Genomic DNA, 21892 nt, shown 5'->3' with positions numbered 1-21892 from the left:
TTTTTATTGATAATTTAAGTTGATGATATCACCTTTGAGAGTATATTTAACATTATTTTTGTAAATTCTGAGCAGATCACTTTTTTAGGGCAGAGGCTGGTCTATATTGGTTTGCCTATATTCCCAGGACATCTGGGATCTCAAAACCTAGGAATTTCAGGGCTCCTTATCTTTGCTGGCTCACAACTTTTAATTTTGTCTTCCTGGCTGATAGTCTGCTAAAATGTTTGAAATAACAGTGGTTTCAGGAAGACCTCTCTAAAAGTTTCCTTCTACCTGATAGTCCTATATTGCCTCACACATGCATAGTTTGTGTGTTCAAATGCCTGGTGAAGAAAGAGTGAGTGCTGAGCTTGCTCCAGTGTTTTTTCCTCATTTCCAGGATTTTGGTTCCTCAAGTTCTGGCTGCTTTGACTGTTGGCCCCTGTTATTTGGTCTACTTTTCTATTGTTCTCAGGAGAATGATTAGTTTGGAGCAGCTAGTCTACCATAAGCTGAGAGAAAGGAGAATTTTCTCTTCATGGATGACTTTGGTTTTTAAAAATCAAAACTAGGTTTATTACAGTTAACATTTTAAAACTCTTTTACAAGCTTAGCTCACCTTAAGTTCTTACTCTAATTAAAACTCTTTCAGAGTTGTTTCATAAATTGTTTAGTGAAACATTTTAAACATTAATAAACTTAATGTGCAGTGTCTGCCTTAAAGCCTTGAGCTGTTTCACTATTGGTTTGATTTACTTAATCATTTTAATACTTAATTTAAACCTTCTTAAACTTTAATATTCTTGTCCACTAGGAAATGATTAATTTTTTTTGTAAACAATTTGGAATTGTTTTTTTTTTTGTTTGTTTGTTTTAATCAACTTTCCATCACTGTTACAAAATAATTGAGAAAACCAGCTTAAAGTAGAAAAAGTTTATTATGGCTTTCAAAGATTTAATTCCATTATTGGCTCACTCCATTGCTTCCAGGATATTAAAAGGCATAAACATCACAATGAAAGGGCATGGAAGATGAAAATTTTTAGTCCATGGAATCCAGGAAAGAATAGAGAAGGAACTAGGGGCACGTTGTATCTATCTAGAATTTACCCCTAGTGATCCTCCTTCTCCAATCAGGTCCAATCTCCAAAAGTTTTTACCTCCAATGGCACCATAGACTGATGATTAAGCCTTTAGCACATGGTCTGTATGAGACATATTCTATCCAAACTGTAATACCTTCTTAGCTGATTAAATGTAATAGCAATTAGAGATATGAAGTCTAGAACTATAAATTCAGAGAAGTTTCTCCTGTCCCAGACTGTTTAGTAAACCCCTTTGGTAATAATAATGTTATAAACTATAAAATATAATAAACAGGTGAATAAACAAATAATGTTATAAACTCTGAAATATGATCAATCAATTTAAAAAGGAGATATGTATATGATCATGTGAGATGTTCCAGAACTTAGGTTGTATTGTTATATGGTTTTTCAAGCCAGACAAGACTCTTATCTATTTCCTGTTTCATGAGTTTTGAGTAATTTTCATAGTTTCATTATTAACTTATTAGAAATTCATTTCACATCTAGGTGGAGTGGAAGTATTCAAAGTTGTCTTTCTCCCATTCTAGATTCTAAGGTTGTTCTTATTGTGGTAATATGGCTATTCATTGGAAATTAATCTACTCACTTCAATGCAGTTTAAAATGGACTTCTGTTATCTAACTGAGGTCAGTGATACATGCATGTAAATGCAAATCCTGGTAGTGAGGTGGAGGGGGACTTTACAAGTTCAAGTTTAGCCTCAACAACTTAGCAAGATCTGCCTGAAAATTTTTAAAAAGAAATTTAAAAGTGCTGGGCATGTAGTTAAAGCAACTCTGGGTTAAATCCCCAGTAACAAAAACAAAAGAAACATAAAAGTAGTAGTATGTAGTTTTTTGTAGTGCTTATAAACTCATTTATCTAGACTCTCAACTTACTATTGCTTTTTCCTCTACAGAAAGGCAGAAACTCCAAAGGTCTTCAGCCATTACCAGATTTTTATCCCAGAGTCACAAAGAAATACCAGTTGTGTCCCTAAGATGGTATCCTTTGACCCAAATTTATTTACCCAAGGGACTGTGTTAAGTATTCATAACATCTGCTATCATCAAGAAGAAGTGAATAGCAGCTTTATACTTTGCCACCGAAAAACATTTCAGAGAGAAATACTAACAAATATCAAGTAGGTGAATTAACTTTTCAAAATACTACTTTATTAAATGAATTTCACAGGTTTTACCTATCACCAATAAGCTGCCATAAATATTTATGTTCAAGTCTTTGAAAAGATGTATTAATTCATTCTTTCATTTCCTTTGGCTAAACTTGGACTGAAATGATTGGATCATTCAAGCATAAGTTTAACTTCGAAAGCAACTGGCAACTTGTAAAAATGGTTGTACTAGATGTTTAAACAATTGTTGTGTCAATTAGTTTTTGAAGTAGAAAATAAATGAGAAAGGAGAATTTCTATAGAAGCTACTCCCTACCATTACTACTTAAAGAATTTTGCAACATAACAAAACAACTTAGTTACCTCCAGAATATAAGACAACTATCATAATTAACAGCATTATACTCAAACTGTCAGATTTTTAAAATTTTAGAGCATTTGTATCAGTAAAACATATTTAACTCATGTTACAAACCAAAAAAAGAGAGAGGAGTCTTTAGAACAAATGAAGATTTGAATAAATCCTAACTTCTTGTAGTACCTAATTTTCTTCTAAGCAATTAAAAATATAATAAAATCTGCAGAAAATATAAGATATTGTTTGATAAAATATAAAATCTTTGTTCTTTAAGTCAGTGTGTTTGTAAACTTATGTTAAGAGCAGTTGGATTCCAAGCATAAATGCCTTTTAAAAGTTGCTTTAAATTCCTCTAGAACTTAAGTTTATTAGATTCGACATCAACATAGCACAAAATCCATTTAACTTTTTAAAAAGAAAGTGAAGTTCCTTGTGATAAGAAAAATATTATGTGGGTAGTTTGTTCAGAAAATTTAATTTTTGAAAGTACAGTTAGGATTTATGATAATACTGTAGAAATTCTTATATAGCATTTAGGTTACTGAATGAAGGTATAGACAGACCAATATTAAATTTTTTGAAAATAGTACTAGGATTTGTGGTCAATGAACCACCACAACAAAAACTGTAATTTTTAGCTCATAATATCTTATTATGCCATTCCAGAAACCAGAAGTAGAAAATATGAACAGGTTAACAGACTTTTACACCATTAGTTATTTCCTTGACTTATCTTAGGCCTTGAACAAGCAAAAGTATAGGCTCACTCATGAATTTTTAGATCTATTAAACAATTAGTATTTTAGACAAACCATGAATGTCATCCATACATGTAAGCACTACATAATTTTAAAAGAAAGCAGAACATTTCTGAGGTGTGGAAAGCTTAAGATTTTAGTTCTGGATTTATGTTCTCTTATAAAAATAAAATTATTTTAAAAGATACATTTTTAAGAATTCAAAACACCTCTCATTTAATATACTCATTTTAACAGCTATATTTAGATTACTCATGGATTGCAAGCATAGTTAATATTTTTGAGTTATTTCTGCACCAAAGAGTTCCTAAGAGATTTTTGTTTAGAAAACAGTGAACAATATTCCTCAGATATGTAGATATACATTCTAATTGGTTAGCAAGCCATAAACACAAGTTACTAGATTTTAAAGACATTCTTATAAACAAGTTTAATTTACTTATCACAGATTTACTAAATGCATCTGAAAGGCATTTGTCAATATAAATCAATTTAGTATCTTGCAAACTATGTATAAGCATATAAACATATAGACTTAAATTTAGAATAGTTTTAAAAGCTATATTTTTGACCTGATATTGAAATAAGTCTGTTAAGTCTTAAATTTGCATTTCTAAACTGAGGCTAGGTAGGAAATTTACATCTTAAAAGACTTAGACTAGCAAACTTGAATTGTGAGTTTCCTTTTAAGACACAGGCAGGAAACATCTATAAACCCTTCTTCCTTCCTTTAGTCCATTTTGAGAACTAGAAGTATTGAAGGGTGAAGATGAGTCCTCCTCTACCTGGAAAGAATGTGAGGACTAGAAAGAAACAGTATCTATCAGTTATGGCACAACTGAAGATGAATATCAAGATTGTAAGGTGGTCTGTACTACCTGGGGTAGTATTTGCCTTGGCTGTGGCTGATACACATTTCTCTGAAGTAAACAAGAAGATGCAAAATTGGTGTGGACAAACTCAGAATTTCTGTCTTCTCAAGGATCTGCTTTGCTGTTTTTTTGTTTTGTTTTGTTTTGTTTTGTTTAATCTTGCCTGTGAAAATGTGTCTGGTGTTTGCTATTATCAGCAGTTCATTACTAGTACAAACAAGAGTACAACAAATACATTTTGTTGTTCATTTATTAATGTTCATCAACATCATCAAAATGTCCTGTGGTATCACTGACTTCATTCTATACTTGACCACCATCAGAATCATATCTAGATATCATATCAAGATCAATCATATCAAGATCCTCATTTCTCCTTTAAACTAAGGAAAGAACTATTGCTAGCCCAACAGGATCCACTGTCATTAAGAATCCATTTGCTACAATTTTCAGTAACATTTTATCTGTTAAGAAGAAAATGAAGTCTGGGTCAATTCCTATACTATATAGCTGGTGTACTTGTTGACTGTGTAGCCCAGTTAATAAGAATAGCTGAAGAGCTCTTACCATCTATTTCACAAGAACAACAATTTCCTTGTGAAAAATGAAATGATAGAACAGAGCAGATTGGAGCAGATGCATCTCCTTCCAAAAAACCTTCAATACCAGATCTTGCTGTCTCTTTGAATTGGAATCAACACTTTCACTACAAGAAGATAAAGACTTAAGGGCTGGTGTTGTGGCTCAGTGTTAGAGTGCTCACCTAGCATGCATGAGGCACTGGGTTTGATCCTCAACACCACGTAAATTTAAAATGAAAATATTGTGTCTACCTAAAACTTAAGAATAAATATTTCAAAAAATGAAGATGAAGACCTAATCCTTGATGTAGAGCCAGCCATGTTAGACAGAGATGGGCTATATGAAGGTGTACTCTCTGATATAAACAATGGTTTAAGAAGTAAATAAGACCCAGTTTGCCCTCACCAACATGTGAGAACTGATCGCTGATTTTTTTTTCAAATATATCCTGACATATCTGGACATTAGCAATATTTTTCTCCTACTTCTGCATATTTTTATTATTAAGAACTTATAAAATAAGTTTTGGTTTCCTTCCAGAAAAGACTGATTTCATCTTTGTTTTTACTAAAAAATTTCTGACTTTAGCAGTGTCATTCCTTTTCTTGTATTTGTTCTGTTAGGTTTCTTGAGGATAAGAGCAAATAATAACAAAGAAGAGAATCTCCTCAACTAACAATGGACTGAAGCACATATCAATTATCTCACATCTTGAGACCCAATTTTATCGTTCTATCATTAATGGAAATTTAAAGGGGAGCATTCCCTAGGATGGTATTTCAGTGCATTGACAGGACAATAGTAAGACATTTGTGCTTGATAAGACTCCTTACTGGATTTCTAAGAATGTGTCAAACAAATGATGCCCTATCAGACTACTGGAGATAAATCTGAAAGAGAAGCATCTATCAAAAAGCAATATTACAGAAAAGTTTTCAGATGAGTTTTATGAGGAAAAAATATTGAAAAATCTGGGGCCAAGAGGTTCCAATGTAGAACTCATTCCCAGAAATGCTGATCCATATTGCAGTTACTTTAAATATCATTCCTAAAATGGAAGTTGCACAATCTACCCATTAACAGACATATTGGAATATTCCATCCATCAATGAGCAAATACATTTTCTTCTCAGCAGCACATGGATCATTCTCCAAAATAGACCACATGTTATGTCACAAAGAAAGTCTTACCAAATACAGAAAAAAATAGAGGGCTGGGGTTGTGGCTCAGCGGTAGTGCACTTGCCTAGCACATGCAAAACCATTCTCAGCACCACATAAAAATAAGTAAACAAAATAAAGTTATTATGTCCAACTACAACTAAAAAATAAATATAAAAAATAGAGATACTACCCTGCATTCTATCTGAACATAATGGAATGAAATTAGAAATCAATGATAAAATATTAAAAAGAGAAGCTACTCCAAAACCTAGAGAGGTAAACCATATGCTATTGAATGATGCATGGATAACAGGAGACATTAGGGAGGAGATTTCAAAAAAAAAAAAAAACTTAGAGGTAAATGAGAAGTCCATCACAACTTATCCAAATCTCTGGGACACAATGAAAGCTGTTCTAAGAGTAAAGTTCATTGCATGGAGTTCATTCATTAAAAGAAGAAAATGTCAAAAAATAAATGACCTGACATTACATCTCAAAGCCATAGAAAAGGAAGAACAAAATAACACCCAAAGTAGAAGAAGACAGGAAATAATTAAAATCAGAGCAGAAATCAATGAAACTGAAACTAAAGAAACAATTCAAAAAATTGACAAAACAAAAAGCTTTTTCTTCAAAAACATAAATAAAATTGACAAACCCTTAGCCACTCTAAAAAAAGAAGGATGGAGAAAACTCAAATTACTAAAATTTTGCAATGAAAAAGGAAATATCATGACAGACACTGTTGAAATACAGAAGACAATTAGAAACTATTTTGAAAATTTATATTCCAATAAAATAGAAAAAATTAAAGATTCCCAACAAATTTCTAGAGGCATAGATCAACCCAAGCTGAGTAAAGAAGACATATGCAATTTAAACACATCATTTTTAAGCAAGGAAATAAAAGATGCCATTTACAAATGTACCAACCAAGAAAAACCCAGGACCAGATGGATTCACAGCTAAGTTCTACAAGACCTACAAGGAAGAATTAATGCCAATACTCCTCAAATTATTCCATGAAATAGAAAAGGAGGGAACCCATCCAAACTCATTCTATGTAGCTAGTATCATCCTTATGCCAATACCAGGCAGAAACAAATCAAGGAAAGAAAATTTCAGACCAAAATTCCTGATGAACATTGATGCAAAAATTCTCAATAAAATTTTGGCAAATTGCATACAAAAATATATTAATAAAATATTGCACCATGATCAAGTGGGATTCATTCCAGGGATGCAAGGTTGGTACAACATGCAGAAATCAATAAATATAATTCATCACATCAATAGACTTAAAGAAAAGAATCATAGGATTATATCAATTGATGCAGAGAAAGTATTTGACAAGATACAGCACTCTTTTCTGTTCAAAACACTAGAAAAACTAGGGATAGTAGCAACATACCTCTACACTGTAAAAGATATCTGTGCTAAATCCAGGCCAACATCATTCCAAATGGAGAAAAATTGGAAATAATCTCTCTAAAAACTAGAACAAGAGAGGGATGCCCTCTTTTGCCACTTCTATTTAACATAGTCCTTGAAACCCAGGCCAGAATAATTAGATGAAATAAATTAAAGGGATACAAATAGGAACAGAAGAATTCAAACTATCATTATTTGCTGGCATGATTCTACATTTAGAAGATTCAAAAAATTCCACCAGAAAACTTCTAGGATTAATCAATGAATTCAGCAAAGTAACAGGATATAAAATCAGTATTCATAAATCGAATGCATTTGTATACATCAGTGATGAATCCTCTGAAAGAGAAATTAGGAAAACTTCCCCTTTCACGATAGCCTCAAAATAATAAAAAAAAAAAAAATGAGAATCAACCTAACAAAAGAGGTGAAAGACCTCTACAATGAAATCTACAGAATACTAAAGAAATAAATTGAAAAAGACCTTAGAAGATGGAAAAACCTTCCATGCCACGCTTTTGGATAGGCAAAATTAATATTGTCAAAATGGCCATACTATCCAAGTTGCTATACAGATTCAATGCAATTCCAATTAAAATTTTAACATCATTCCTTATAGATATAGAAAAAACAATCATGAAATTTCTTTGAAAAAATAAGAGAACTAGAATAGTCAGAGAAAACCTTAGCAAGAAGAGTGAAGCAAGAGGCATCACAATACCAGACCCTAAACTATACTACAAAGCTATACAACCAAAATGGCATGGTATTGGCACCAAATTAGACATGCAGACCAATGGTACAGAATAGAAGACAAAGATAAACCCACATAAATACAGTTATCTCATACTAGACAAAGGAGTCAAAAACATACATCGGAGAAAAGGTAACCTCTTCAACAAATGGTGCTGGGAGAACTGGAATCCCATATGCAGCAAAATGAAAATAAACCCCTATCTCTCTCCATACACAAAACTCGACACAAACTGGATCAAGGACCTAGGAATTAGTCCAGAGACCCTGTGCCTAACAGAGGAAAAATTAGTTCTAAATCTTCATCACATTGGATTAGGCCTCAGATTCCTCAACAAGACTCCTATCAATCACACAAGAAATAAAATCAAGAATTAATAAAGGGGATGGATTCAAACTAAAAAGCTTTTTCTCAACAAAAGAAACAATCAATAAGGTGGAAAGAGAGCCTATATTTTACTAATTTTTGCTGCACATATTTCATATAGAGCACTATTCTCCGGGATATATAAAGAACTCAAAAAACTTAATACCAAAAAAACAAACAATCTAATGCATAAATGAGGTAAGGAGGTGAACAGACATTTTTCAGAAGAAGATGTACAATGATCAACAATATATGAAAAAAATGTTCAATATCTCCAGTAATTAGAGAAATGCAAATCAAAACTACTCTAAGATTTCATCTCACAACAGTCAAAAATGCCAATTATTAGGAATATAGACAAAAATAAAAATGTTGGTGAGAATGTAGGGGAAAAGGCACACTTATACACTGCTGGTGGGACTGCAAATTAGTACAACCCATCTGGAAAGCAATATGTGGATTTCTCAGAAAACTTGGAATGGAACCACCATTTGACCAGATATTCCACTCCTTGATCTGCATCCAAAGCACTTAAAAACAGCATACAACAGTGACGGAGCCACATCAATGTTTATAGCAACACAATTCACAATAGCTAAATTGTGGAACCAAACTAGATGCCCTCAGTAGATGAATGGATAAAGAAACTGTGGTATATATACACAATGGAATATTACTCAACATTAAAACAGAATACAATTATGGCATTTGCAGGTAAATGGATGGAGTTGGAGAATATCATGCTAAGCGAATAAGCCAATCACACACACACACAAAAAAAAAAAGCCTAATGTTTTCTCTGATAAGTGGATGTTGAACCATAAAGGGGATGGAGGAGGCATGGAGAAAATGGAGGAACAGTGCTTAGGCAAAGGGGAGGGAGCGTGGGGCATGTGCATTCGGATAGGAAAGATGGTAGAAATAGATGGACATCATTACATCATTACCCTAGGTACACATATAACTGCGTGTATGGAGTGAGGCTACATTGTGTACAACCACGGAAATGAAAAGTTGTGCTGAAAATGTGTACAATGAATCAAATGTATTCTGCTGTCATATATACCTAACTAATTTAAATTAATTAATTACAAAAAGGCAGGGGGATAAAGACTTCACATAGAAGAAATAAACATATATAATTATATTATATGTATATATAAACATATATAATTTATATCTATGTACACATATATATGTATATATACACAATATAAATTATATGTATACATATAATTTATATATATGTATAATTTAAGTACACTGAATTAAAAATAAAGTGAATTCACTAAGGGAGGGAGAACCTGAGTTCAAATAGAGTAATTATTGATTAATTTAGTCCATTCCCCTTTTTGACAAGAGATTTATCTGATGTCTGAAGCAAGGACTACCCTTGGTAAATGTTTTAGGTGATCAAAATCTGCTACTTTTAGGTGTTCCTTCACCCCTTTCACCAATAGGAAAGAGAATCTATCTTACATTTCACCAAAATAGCTTTTAAACATCTTCCAAAACAAAACTGAAAAAACAAACACTTGATCAAACTGTCAAGATTGTTGGAAGATTTTTATGTCTTCTGAATTGTGTTTTACTGATCAGTATCCCCAAAAAGCAAATGTTCATTTAAGCCTCAAGCAGCTATGTTCCACATGGCTCACTCTACCACAGACACAAGATAGTCAGTTCCACAAAATGACCACAATTGGTGGAGAAAATCCTCAGTGTGTACCTTAATGGAACAACAAACATGGCCTGCTGACGTTTTTTTTTTTATTATTGGTTGTTCAAAACATTACAAAGCTCTTGACATATCATATTTCATACATTTGATCCAAGTGGGTTATGAACTCCCATTTTTACCCCAAATACAGATTGCAGAATCACATCGGTTACACATCCATGTTTTTACATATTGCCATACAAGTGACTGTTGTATTCTGCTACCTTTCCTATCCTCTACTATCCCCGCTCCCCTCCCCTCCCATCTTCTCTCTCTACCCCATCTACTGTAATTCATTTCTCTCCTTGTTTTATTCCCATTCCCTTCACAACCTTTTATATGCAATTTTGTATAACAATGAGGATCTCCTTCCATTTCCATGCAATTTCCCTTTTCTCTCCCTTTTCCTCCCACCTCATGTCTCTGTTTAATGTTAATCTTTTCCTCCTGCTCTTCCTCCCTGCTCTGTTCTTAGTTGCTCTCATTATATCAAAGAAGACATTTGGCTTTTGTTTTTTAGGGATTGGCTAGCTTCACTTAGCATAATCTGCTCTAGTGCCATCCATTTCCCTGCAAATTCCATGATTTTGTCATATTTTAGTGCAGAGTAATACTCCATTGTGTATAAATGCCACATTTTTTTAAAATCCATTCATCTATTGAAGGGCATCTGGGTTGGTTCCACAGTCTAGTTATTGTGAATTGTGCTGCTATGAACATCGATGTGGCAGTATCCCTGGAGTACACTCTTTTATGGTCTTCAGGGAATAGTCCGAGAAGGGCAATAGCTGGGTCAAATGGTGGTTCCATTCCCAGCTTTCCCAGGAATCTCCATACTGCTTTCCAAATGGCCGCACCAATTTGCAGTCCCACCAGCAATGTACAAGTGTACCCTTTTCCCCACATCCTCGCCAGCACTTGTTGTTGTTTGACTTCCTAATGGCTGCCAATCTTACTGGAGTGAGATGGTATCTTAGGGTGGTTTTGATTTGCATTTCTCTGACTGCTAGAGATGGTGGGCATTTTTTCATGTACTTGTTGAGTGATTGTATATCCTCCTCTGAGAAGTGTCTGTTCAGATCCTTGGCCCATTTGTTAATTGAGTTATTTGTTTTCTTAGTGCTTAATTTTTTGAGTTTTTTGTATACTATGGATATTAGGGCTCTATCTGAAGTGTGAGGAGTAAAGATTTGTTCCCAGGATGTAGGCTCCCTATTTACCTCTCTTATTGTTTCTCTTGCTGAGAAAAAACTATTTAGTTTAAGTAAGTCCCATTTGTTGATTCTTGTTTTAACTCTTGTGCTATGGGTGTCCTATTAAGGAATTTGGAGCCCAAACCCACAATATGTAGATCAGAGCCAACTTTTTCTTCTATCAGATGCAGAGTCTCTGATTTGATATCAAGCTCCTTGATACATTTTGAGTTAACTTTTGTGCATGGTGAGAGAAAGGGATTCAGTTTCATTTTGTTGCATATGGATTTCCAGTTTTCCCAGCACCATTTGTTGAAGATGCTATCCTTCCTCCATTGCATGCTTTTAGCACCTTTATCGAATATAAGATAGTGGTAATTTTGTGGATTGGTTTCTGTGTCCTCTAATCCATACCATTGGTCCACCCACCTGTTTTGGTACCAGTACCATGATGTTATTGTTACTATTGCTCTGTAGTGCAGTTTGAAATCTGGTATCGCTATACCTCCTGATTCACACTTCCTGCTTAGAATAGCTTTTGCTATTCTGGATCTTTTATTTTTCCATATGTATTTCGTGATTGCTTTATCTATTTATACAAGAAATGCTTTTGGGATTTTGATTGGCATTGCATTGAACCTATAGAGAACTTTGGATAGTATCGCAATTTTGATGATGTTAGTTCTGCCTATCCATGAACAGGGTATACTTTTCCATCTTCTAAGATCTTCTTCTATTTCTCTCTTTAGGGTTCTGTAGTTTTCATTTTATAAATCTTTCACCTCTTTTGTTAGGTTGATTCCCAAGTATTTTATTTTATTTGATTTTATTTTGAGGATATTGTGAATAGGGTGGTTTTCCTCATTTCCAGTTCAGAAGATTTGTCGCTGATGTACAGGAATGCCATTGATTTATGCATATTGATTTTATATCCTGCCACTTTGCTGAATTCATTTATTAGCTCTAGTAGTTTCTTTGTAGACCCTTTTGTGTCTTCTAGGTATATGATCATATCATCCACAAATAGTGATAATTTAAGTTCTTTTTTTCCTATCTTAATGCCTTTAAATTCTTTTGTCTGTCTAATTGCTCTGGTCAGTATTTTGAGAACTATATTGAATAGAAGTGGTGAGAGAGGGCATCCCTGTCTTGTTCCAGATTTTAGAGGAAATGCCTTTAGTTTTTCTCCATTTAGAATGATGCTAGCCTGAGGCTTAGCATATATAGCTTTTACAATGTTGAGGTAAGTTCCTGTTATCCCTAGTTTTTCTAGTATTTTGAACATAAAGACATGCTGTACTTTGTTGAATGCTTTTTCTGCGTCTATCAAGATGATCATATGGTTCTTATCTTTAAGTCTACTGATGTGGTGAATAACATTTACTGGTTTCCGTATATTAAACCAGTCTTGCATCCCAGGGATGAATCCTACTTGATCATCGTGCACGATCTTTTTGATATGTTTTTGTATCCGATTTGCCAGAATTTTATTGAGGATATTTGCATCTAAATTCATTAGGGATATTGGTCTGTAGTTTTCTTTCTTTGAGGTGTCTTTATCTGGTTTGGGAATCACTGTGATACTGGCCTCATAGAATGAATTTGGAAGTTCTCCCTCTTTTTCTATCTTCTGAAATAGGTTGTTGAGTATTGATATTAGATCTTCTTTAAAGTTCTTGTAAAACTCTGCTGTATATACATCCAGTCCTGGGCTTTTCTTGGTTGGTAGTCTTTTGATGGCTTCTTCTATTTCCTCACTTGATATTGGTCTGTTTAGGTTGTTTATATCATCCTTACTCAATCTGGGTAATTCATATGTCTTAAGGAATTTATCGATGCCTTCACTATCTTCTTTTATAGGGTTTCAAAATAATTTGTAATTATCTTCTGTATTTCTGAATTGTATGTTGTGATGTTGCCTTTTTCATCCCATAAGCTAGTAATTTGGGTTCTCTCTCTTCTTCTCTTTGTTAGTGTGGCTAGTGGTCTATCAATCTTATTTATTTTTTCAAAGAACCAACTTTTAGTTTTGTCAATTTTTTTGATTGTTTCTTTTGTTTCAATTTCATTGATTTCAGCTCTAATTTTAATTAGTTCTTGCCTTCTACTGTATTTGCTGCTGATTTCTTCTTCTTTTTCTAAGGCTTTGAGGTGTAGTGTGAAGTCATTTATTTGTTGGCTTTTCCTTCTTTTAAGGAATGAACTCCATGAAATAAATTTTCCTCTTAGTACTGCTTTCATAGTGTCGCAGAGATTTCGATATGTTGTGTCTGAGTTTTCATTTACCTCTAAGAATTTTTTAAATTTCCTCTTTGATGTCTTCTGTAACCCTTTGTTCATTTAGTAGCAAATTGTTTAATCTCCATGTGATGTAGGATTTTTCCTTTCTCATTTTATTATTGATTTCCAATTTCATTCCATTATGATCAGGTAAAATGCATGGTAGTATCTCTAATCTTTTGTAATTGCTAAGATTTGCCCTGTGACATAATATATGGTCTATTTTTGAGAAGGATCCATGTGCTGCTGAGAAGAAAGTGTATCCGCTTTATGTTGAGTAGTATATTCTCTATATATCAATTAAGTCTAAATTATTAATTTTATTATTGAGCTCTATAGTTTCTTTATTAAACTTTTGTTTGGAAGATCTATCCAGTGGTGAGAGAGGTGTGTTAAAATCTCCCATGATTATTGTGTTGTGGTCTATTTGACTCTTGAACTTGAGGAGAGTTTGTTTGATGAACATGGCTGCACCATTGTTTGGGGCATATATATTAATGATCATCAAGTCTTGTTGGTGTATGGTTCCCTTGAGCAGTATATAGTGTCCTTGTTTATCCCTTTTGATTAACTTTGGCTTGAAGTCTATTTTATTTGATACAAGTATGGACACCCTTGCTTGCTTCCGGGGTCCGTATGAGTGACATGATTTTTTTTCCCAACATTTCACCTTCAGTCTATGTATGTCTTTTCCTATCAGACGAGTCTCCAGTAGGCATCATATTGTTGGATCTTTTTTTTTTTAATACATTCTACTAGCCTATGTCTTTTGATTGGTACATTTAAGCCATTAATATTTAGGGTTACTGTTGAGATATGGTTTGTATTTCCAGCCATATTTGATTATTTATGTTACTTAACATGATTTGTTTTTCCTCCATGATTAGTTGTTCCTTTACTGTACTACCTCCCACTGTTGGTTTTCATTGTTATTTTTCATTTCCTCTTCCTGTAATGTTTTGCAAAGGATGTTTTGAAGAGCTGGTTTTCTAGCTGCAAATTCTTTTAACTTTTGTTTATCATGGAAGATTTTTATTTCATCTTCAATCCTGAAGCTTAATTTCGCTGGATACATGATTCTTGGTTGGAACCCTTTTTCTTTCAGCATTTGAAATATGTTGTTCCAGGATCTTCTAGCTTTCAGAGTCTGTGTTGAAAGATTAGCAGTTATCCTGATTGGTTTACCCCTAAATGTAATCTGCTTCCTCTCTCTTGTGGCTTTTAAGATTCTCTCCTTATTCTGTATGTTGGGCATCTTCATTATTATGTGTCTTGGTGTGGATCTCTTATGATTTTGTACATTCGGTGTCCTGTAGGCTTCTAGTATTTGGATTTCTTTTTCATTCTTTAAGTCTGGGAAGTTTTCTAGTATTATTTCATTGAATAGATTGCTCATTCCCTTGGTTTGGACCTCTATACCCTCTTGTATCCCAATAACTCTTAGGCTTGGTTTCTTTATGTTATCCCATAATTTTTGAATGTTTTCCTCATGGTTTCTTAACATTCTCGCTGAACTGTCTATGTTCTTTTCAAGTTGAAAAACTTTGTCTTCGTTGTCTGAAGTTCTATCTTCTAAGTGTTCTACTCTGCTTGTAATACTCTCATTTGAGTTTTTAATTTGGTTTATTGTTTCCTGCATTTCCAGGATTTCTGTTTGTTTGTATTTTATATCTTCTATCTCCCTATAGAGTTGATCTTTTGCTTCTTGGATTTATTTATGTAATTCATTGTCAAAGTGATCTTTCATTGTCTGAATTTGCTGTATAATGTCTTCCTTGAATCTCCAGATCATCTGAAGCATGTGTATCCTGAACTCTTTGTCTGACATTCCATCAGCTACAGATATTACCTCATCTAATGTTGAATTGACCTGTATTGTTTCTGGTCCTTTCTTTCCGTGTCTTTTCATACTGCTCATGATTCTTTCTAGCTTTCTGAAACTGTTGTGTTAATGTTTTTCCCCTTCTATATTTGTATTGTTCTTGTATAGCTCCAAAATCCCTCTTTTGCAGAGAAAGACAATGTTAACAGTTCCCAATATCAACAGTACATCATCTAAGCACAAGTTTTTGTTATTAATACATTTATAGTTAGATTCTAAGTCTATAGATATTGGTTTTAATTATTACTTAAGAATATATTCATTAGTTTCATAAAGGCATACCATATCTGGTGGCACATAGAAAACTTAATTTCAGATGAAGGATGTTATACTTAGAGGGAAAGGAGTGAGGGTATGAGGTTAAACTAACTTAGCACCTTTGGAGAACTCTAACCAATAGACTGGTAATTTATGGAAGAATGTATAGACTCAAACTTATCTGTATTTAGATAGTTACCCCATGTATAGATAGCAAAAGTTAAAAGATTGAAAGTGGGATAGAGAGAATATGAATGAAAAAAAAGAAAAAAAATAACAAGGAAGAAAAGAGAAATAAGAAAAAGGAAAAGTAGGATAAAAATAAAGAAAAAAGGGGGGAAGGTGGGGTATATGCAATTCCTCTATATTATATTACTTTGGTAATTCGGTTGTTTATGCACAGTTCTTGGTTTCACATATGTTGAAGTTGTGGAAGAGAGAGAAGAAAAGAAAGAAAGAAAGAGAAAAAAGTCTCTCAGAACACTGTTTTCCTTGCTTCCAGTAGGTGTCCTTGTCTATTCCTAGCTTGAGCCTCTGTATTCGGGTTGGTGGGTATAGCCAGTGTGAAAGGAAATGAGTTTCCACCTGTATCTTCCCTACTCTAGACTCTGAGGTAGAAACCAGGTGCCTGTAAAGTTGTTGTTTTGTGTTGATAGCTACAACTCCCAAAAGCTTGTGGGAAATATTTTGAGTTATCGCAGCTAAGGGTGGGGGAGTTGGAAACCAGGTACCTGGATCAGCCGCAGAACTGCGCTGGTAGCCACACCCCCTTTGATGGGTTTTAAGCGTTGATGGGTTTCCTCTGGACTAGCACATGGACTTCCTCCTCTGGTCTGGCTTGGCGCTGGGCTTCCTCCTCCAGTCTGACTTGGCTGGCACCAGGCAGTTTCCTCCTCCGGTCTTGAGTTATTCCTTAAAAGAGGAAAAAGTAAACAAATTAATGAACTCATACTACATCTCAAAGCCCTAGAAAAAGAAAAAAATAAGCAGCAAAAGCAGAAGGCAAGAAATAATTAAAATTACAGCTGAAATTAATGAAATCAAAATGAAAGAAACAATTGAAAAATTTGACAAAACAAAAAGTTGGTTCTTTAAAAAAAATAAATTAAACTGGCTGACCCTTAGCCATGATAATGAAGAGAAGGAGAGACAGAAATCAAATTACTAGCATATGTGATGAAAAAGGTAATATCACAACAGACACTTCAGAAATACAGAGGATAATTAGAAATTATTTTGAAACTTTATACTCAAATAAAATAGAAGACATTGAAGGCATCAACAATTTTCTTAAGTCATACAATTTTCCTAGATTTTGTTAGGAAGATATACACAATTAAACAGACCAATATCAAGTAGGGAAATAGAAGACACCATGGAAGATAACCAACCAAGGAAAGCACAGGACCCAATGGATATGCAGCAGAGTTCTACAAGACCATAAAGAAGAACTAATACCAATACTCTTCAATTTATCTCAGGAAATAGAAAAAGAGGTAGCACTTCCAAACTCATTCTATGGGGCCAATATCACCCTGATTCCAAAACTAGGCAAAGACACATAAAAAAAAAAAAAAAAAAAAAAAAAAAAAAAAAAAAAAAAACTTCAGACCAATATCTCTAATGAACATAAATGCAAAAATTCTCAATAAAATTCTGGCAAATCAAATACAAATATATATCAAAAAGATTGTGCACCATGATCATGTGGAATTCACACCAGATATGCCCGGTTGGTTCAACATACAGAAATGAATCATGTAATTCATCATATCAATAGACTTAAAGATAAGAATCATCTCAATAGATCCAGAAAAAGCATTTGACACAACACAGCACCCCTTTATGTTCAAAAAAACTACAAAAACTTGGGATAATAGGAACATATCTCAACATCTTAAGGCATCTATGCAAAGTCTCAGGCCAACATCATTTTAAAGGGAAAAATTGAAGGCATTTCCTCTAAAAACTGGAACAAGATAGGGATGTCCTCTTTCATCACTTCTATTCAACATAGTTCTTGAAAAACTGTCCAGAGCAATTAGACAGACAAAAGAAATTAAAGGGATATGTATATGAAAAAAAACTTAAATTATCATTATTTGCTGAAAATATGATTCTATATCTAGAAGACCCAAAAAACTCCACCAGAAAACATATAGAACTAGTAAATAAATTCAGCAAAGTTGCAGGATATAAAATCAACACCCATAATTCAAAGACATTTCTCTATATTAGTGACAATACTCTGAGAAGAAAATGAGAAAAACTACCCCATTCACAGTAACTTCAAAAAAATAAGATACTTGGGAATCAACTTAATAAAAGAGGCAAAGAATCTCTACAATGAAAACTACAGAACCCTAAAGAGAGAAATCTAAGACTTCAGAAGATGAAAATATCTACCTTGCTCTTGGACAGGCAGAACTAATATTATGGAAACGACCAAACTACCAAATACACTCTACAGATTTAATGCAATGCTGATCAAAATCCCAATGGCATTCCTCATAGAAATAGAAAAAGCAATCATGAAGTTCATCTGAAAAAATAAGAGACCCAAAATAGCTAAAACAATTCTTAGCATGAAAAATGAAGCAGGTGGCATTACTATACTGGACCTTAAACAATATTACAGAGCAATAGTAACAAAAACAGCATAGTATTGGCATCAAAACAGACTAGTAGACCAATGGTACAGAATAGAGGACACAGAGACTAACCAAAAAAATTACAAATATCATATAATTGACAAAGGTGCCAAAAACATGCACTGGAGAAAAGATAGCCTCCTCAACAAATGGTGCTGGAAAAACTAGAAATCCATATGCAACAAAATGAAATTAAGCCCCTATGTCTCACCATGCACAAAACTTAACTCAAAATAGTTCAAAGACTTTGGAATTAAACCAGGGACTCTTTGTCTAATAGAAGAAAAAGTAGGCCCTAATTTTTATCAAGTGGTTTCGGTGCCAACTTTCTTAATAAGACCCCTTAGCACAAAAATTAAAAAGAATCAATAAATGGGATGAAATCAAACTAAAAATTTTTTTCTCAGCAAAAGAAACAATCTGTGAGGTGAACAGAGAACACATCTTGGGTGCAGATTTTTACCCCTTACACATCAGATAGAGCACTAATCACTAGGATATATAAAGAACTCAAAATGCTAAGCACCAAAAAAACCAAATAACTTAATCAATGAATGGATGGATCAAGGACCTGAACATACACTTCTCAGAGAGGAGATACAATCAATCAACAAATATATGAGAAAATGCTCATCATCTCTAGTAGTTAGAGAAATACAAATCAAAACTACTCTAAGATATCATCTCATTCCAGTTGGAATGGCAGCTATTATGAAGACAAAGAACAATAATGGTTGGTGAGGATGTGGGAAAAATGTATACTCATACATTGCTGGTAGTACTGCAAATTGGTGCAGCCAATATGGAAAGCACTATGGATATTCCTTGGAAATCTGGGAATGAAACCACCATTTGACCCAGCTATCCCTTTACTTGGATTATTATCCAAAGGACTTTTTTTAAAAAAAGCATACCACAAAGCATACCACAGGGACACAGCTACATCAATGTTTATAGCAGCACAATTCACAATAGCTGAAATGTGGAGCCAACCTAGATAGCCTTCAGTGGATGAATGAATAAAAAAAGTGGCATATATACAGCAATATTACTCAGCAATAAAAGAGAATAAAATCTTGGCATTTGCATGTAAATGAATGGTGTTAGAGAAGATAATGTTAAGTGAAGTTAGCCAATCCCCCAAAACAAATGCTGAATGTTTTCTCTGATATAAACAGGCTGACTCATAGTAGGGTAGGGAGGAGTAGCATGGGAGAAATAGATGAATTCTAGATAGGGAAGAGGGGTGAGAGGGAAAGGGAGGGGGCAGGGGATTAGCAAGGATAGTGGAATGTGATGGACATCATTATCCAAAGTACATGTATGAAGACACGGATTGGGTGTCAACATACTTTGTATAAACAGAGATATGAAAAGTTGTGGTATATATGTGTAATAAAAATTGTTAATAAAAAAACCCCAAAGTATATGTATTAAAGACATGAATTGGCATGAACATTATTAATATACAAATATTGAAAATTATGCTTTATATGTCTAATAAGAATTTAATGCATTCTGCTGTCATTTATTAAAAAATCAATTTTAAAAAATTAAAAATTATTTCAATCAGAATGTATGAATTATGAGCCAATCATGCCTCTGTATTTTTCCTAGAAATACAAGCAAGCACCTTAGGGCAGTGAATGCTTAAAAGAGAGTAAAAAAAAATATACACCCATATGGAAAAAAATCAAGTAAATAAACAGCCAAAGTAATGACAATTCAATCACTCTTAAAATAAAATAAATGGAAAATAGTGGCTTCACAGGGTTATTCTTCTAAACAAAATACATTTCACATAAGAAAACTTTCAGCAAATATAACAGGAAGCAGCAACCAGTGGTACCCCCTTCTTCATTGCCTCTAGGAGGCAGGTCACAGGGGCTTAATCCAGAGTCACCACATTTTATATGGCTCATTATCATCACAATCTTCAAATGGCTCATCAGCAAAAGTTTTGTATGGAGTGTTCAACTATAAAAGTAACTCTTTCATCTCATTTTTCTTCCTTTATCCTGCACAACCCACAACCCACAATAGGAGAAGTTTGTTTCTTTAATTTTTGTTACTCTTGCTGACAACTGCATTCCTCAAACTTGAAAGAGCCTGGTTTATAAGAGTCTGGAAATAAATATTGGCAGAGAAAAGGGAAGAAGCGCGAGAATGAGGGAGGGGATGAGCAACAAAAGTGCCAAAGAAGCCATGGAAAAATAACCTTGTCACTGCAAAAATTCAATGTAAATCTTAGTAAGTATAGTTTTCAAGACAAATTACACCAATATGAAACAGCAAGAATGTTTGGATTCTAGTCATTTATGAATTCTAGAAATATAAAAATATCAATTGAACAGAATTCCCCAGAGGAAGAGAGTGAGAAGAGCAGCTAAAATGAGACAGAGAAAAAGAGAAAGAAGAAAAGTTTGTGCAAAGACATCAAAAGATCTGTGATTTGAACAATGAGGGTGGGAGAACTGTGGAAAAGGCCATGAGGAGCATTCTCCACAGGGACCAAACTCCAACCCCAGGATCACAACACAGTTAAGATTGCTTTTCCAGCTTCATTTCCACCTTCATAGTATGTAACCAGTCACCTTTCTTATTATTACATAAAAAAGACATTTTTGAAGTCACATGCTCTAGGAAACTTCTGATTAAGGTCACATAGTCCACACAGGGAAGTCCTTGTTCCTGTCTGGTTCTGTTTTTTTTTTTTTTTTCACATTACCTTGGAATCAGCCACTTTATCCAGACCAAACTCATCAATGACCATTTTAATCCATTTATCTTTTTCATGTTTTGTCATAGTTTTTGGAAGCCTAAGGGCCGCTAAGAATGCTAAGTTTTGTCTCACTGTCAAGGTGCTGAGCACAAGATCATCCTGAAGGGGAAGATGGGATTTCAATGGAACACACTGAGTCTTTTCTAAGACCATCACTCTAGTGTATTTAACCTAATTCATGAAAAAAAATATAAGCAAGGTAAAGTTCTATATAATGGTGAACTTTCAACTCTACAAACTTCAGTGATTCTTATACAGACAGTTGCAGAGCTGGAAGGAGGCATTTTCATCCCCCACCTGCAACCCAGGTAGAGCACAGGTAATTATGAAGACTTCTAAACACATCCAAACTGCTTTATATGAAGATTTGACAAAGGCATCTTCATGGGGATGGAAAGAGATAAAAGAAGGACAAAAAGGACAACAGCAGACCCTTTTGGAAATGATTCTAAAAGTAGAATTGACACCACTGCCTACAAGTCCTCTCCACCTTTCCATTTTGTTCCACCTTCAATCTAAGAAGATATTGTGAAAAGCTGGTGTAAAGAAAGTCAATTCCTTAAGCATGTAAATCCAACTGGTAGCACACAAAACCATAAGCCAAAGCACTTCCCATACAGAAGTAGGGGAAACCCA

The 21892-nt window shown here is 33.9% G+C and overlaps 1 pseudogene; it reads right to left on the bottom strand.

The window, feature by feature from the left end:
• The window catches only part of LOC143385792 (broad substrate specificity ATP-binding cassette transporter ABCG2-like), a 104968-nt pseudogene that overhangs the window by 13259 nt on the left and 69817 nt on the right, over positions 1-21892 (bottom strand).

This window comes from Callospermophilus lateralis (genome assembly GCF_048772815.1).
Source record: "Callospermophilus lateralis isolate mCalLat2 chromosome 8 unlocalized genomic scaffold, mCalLat2.hap1 SUPER_8_unloc_1, whole genome shotgun sequence".
Classification (NCBI taxonomy): domain Eukaryota; kingdom Metazoa; phylum Chordata; class Mammalia; order Rodentia; family Sciuridae; genus Callospermophilus; species Callospermophilus lateralis.
This window is presented reverse-complemented; position numbering and strand designations above follow the sequence as displayed.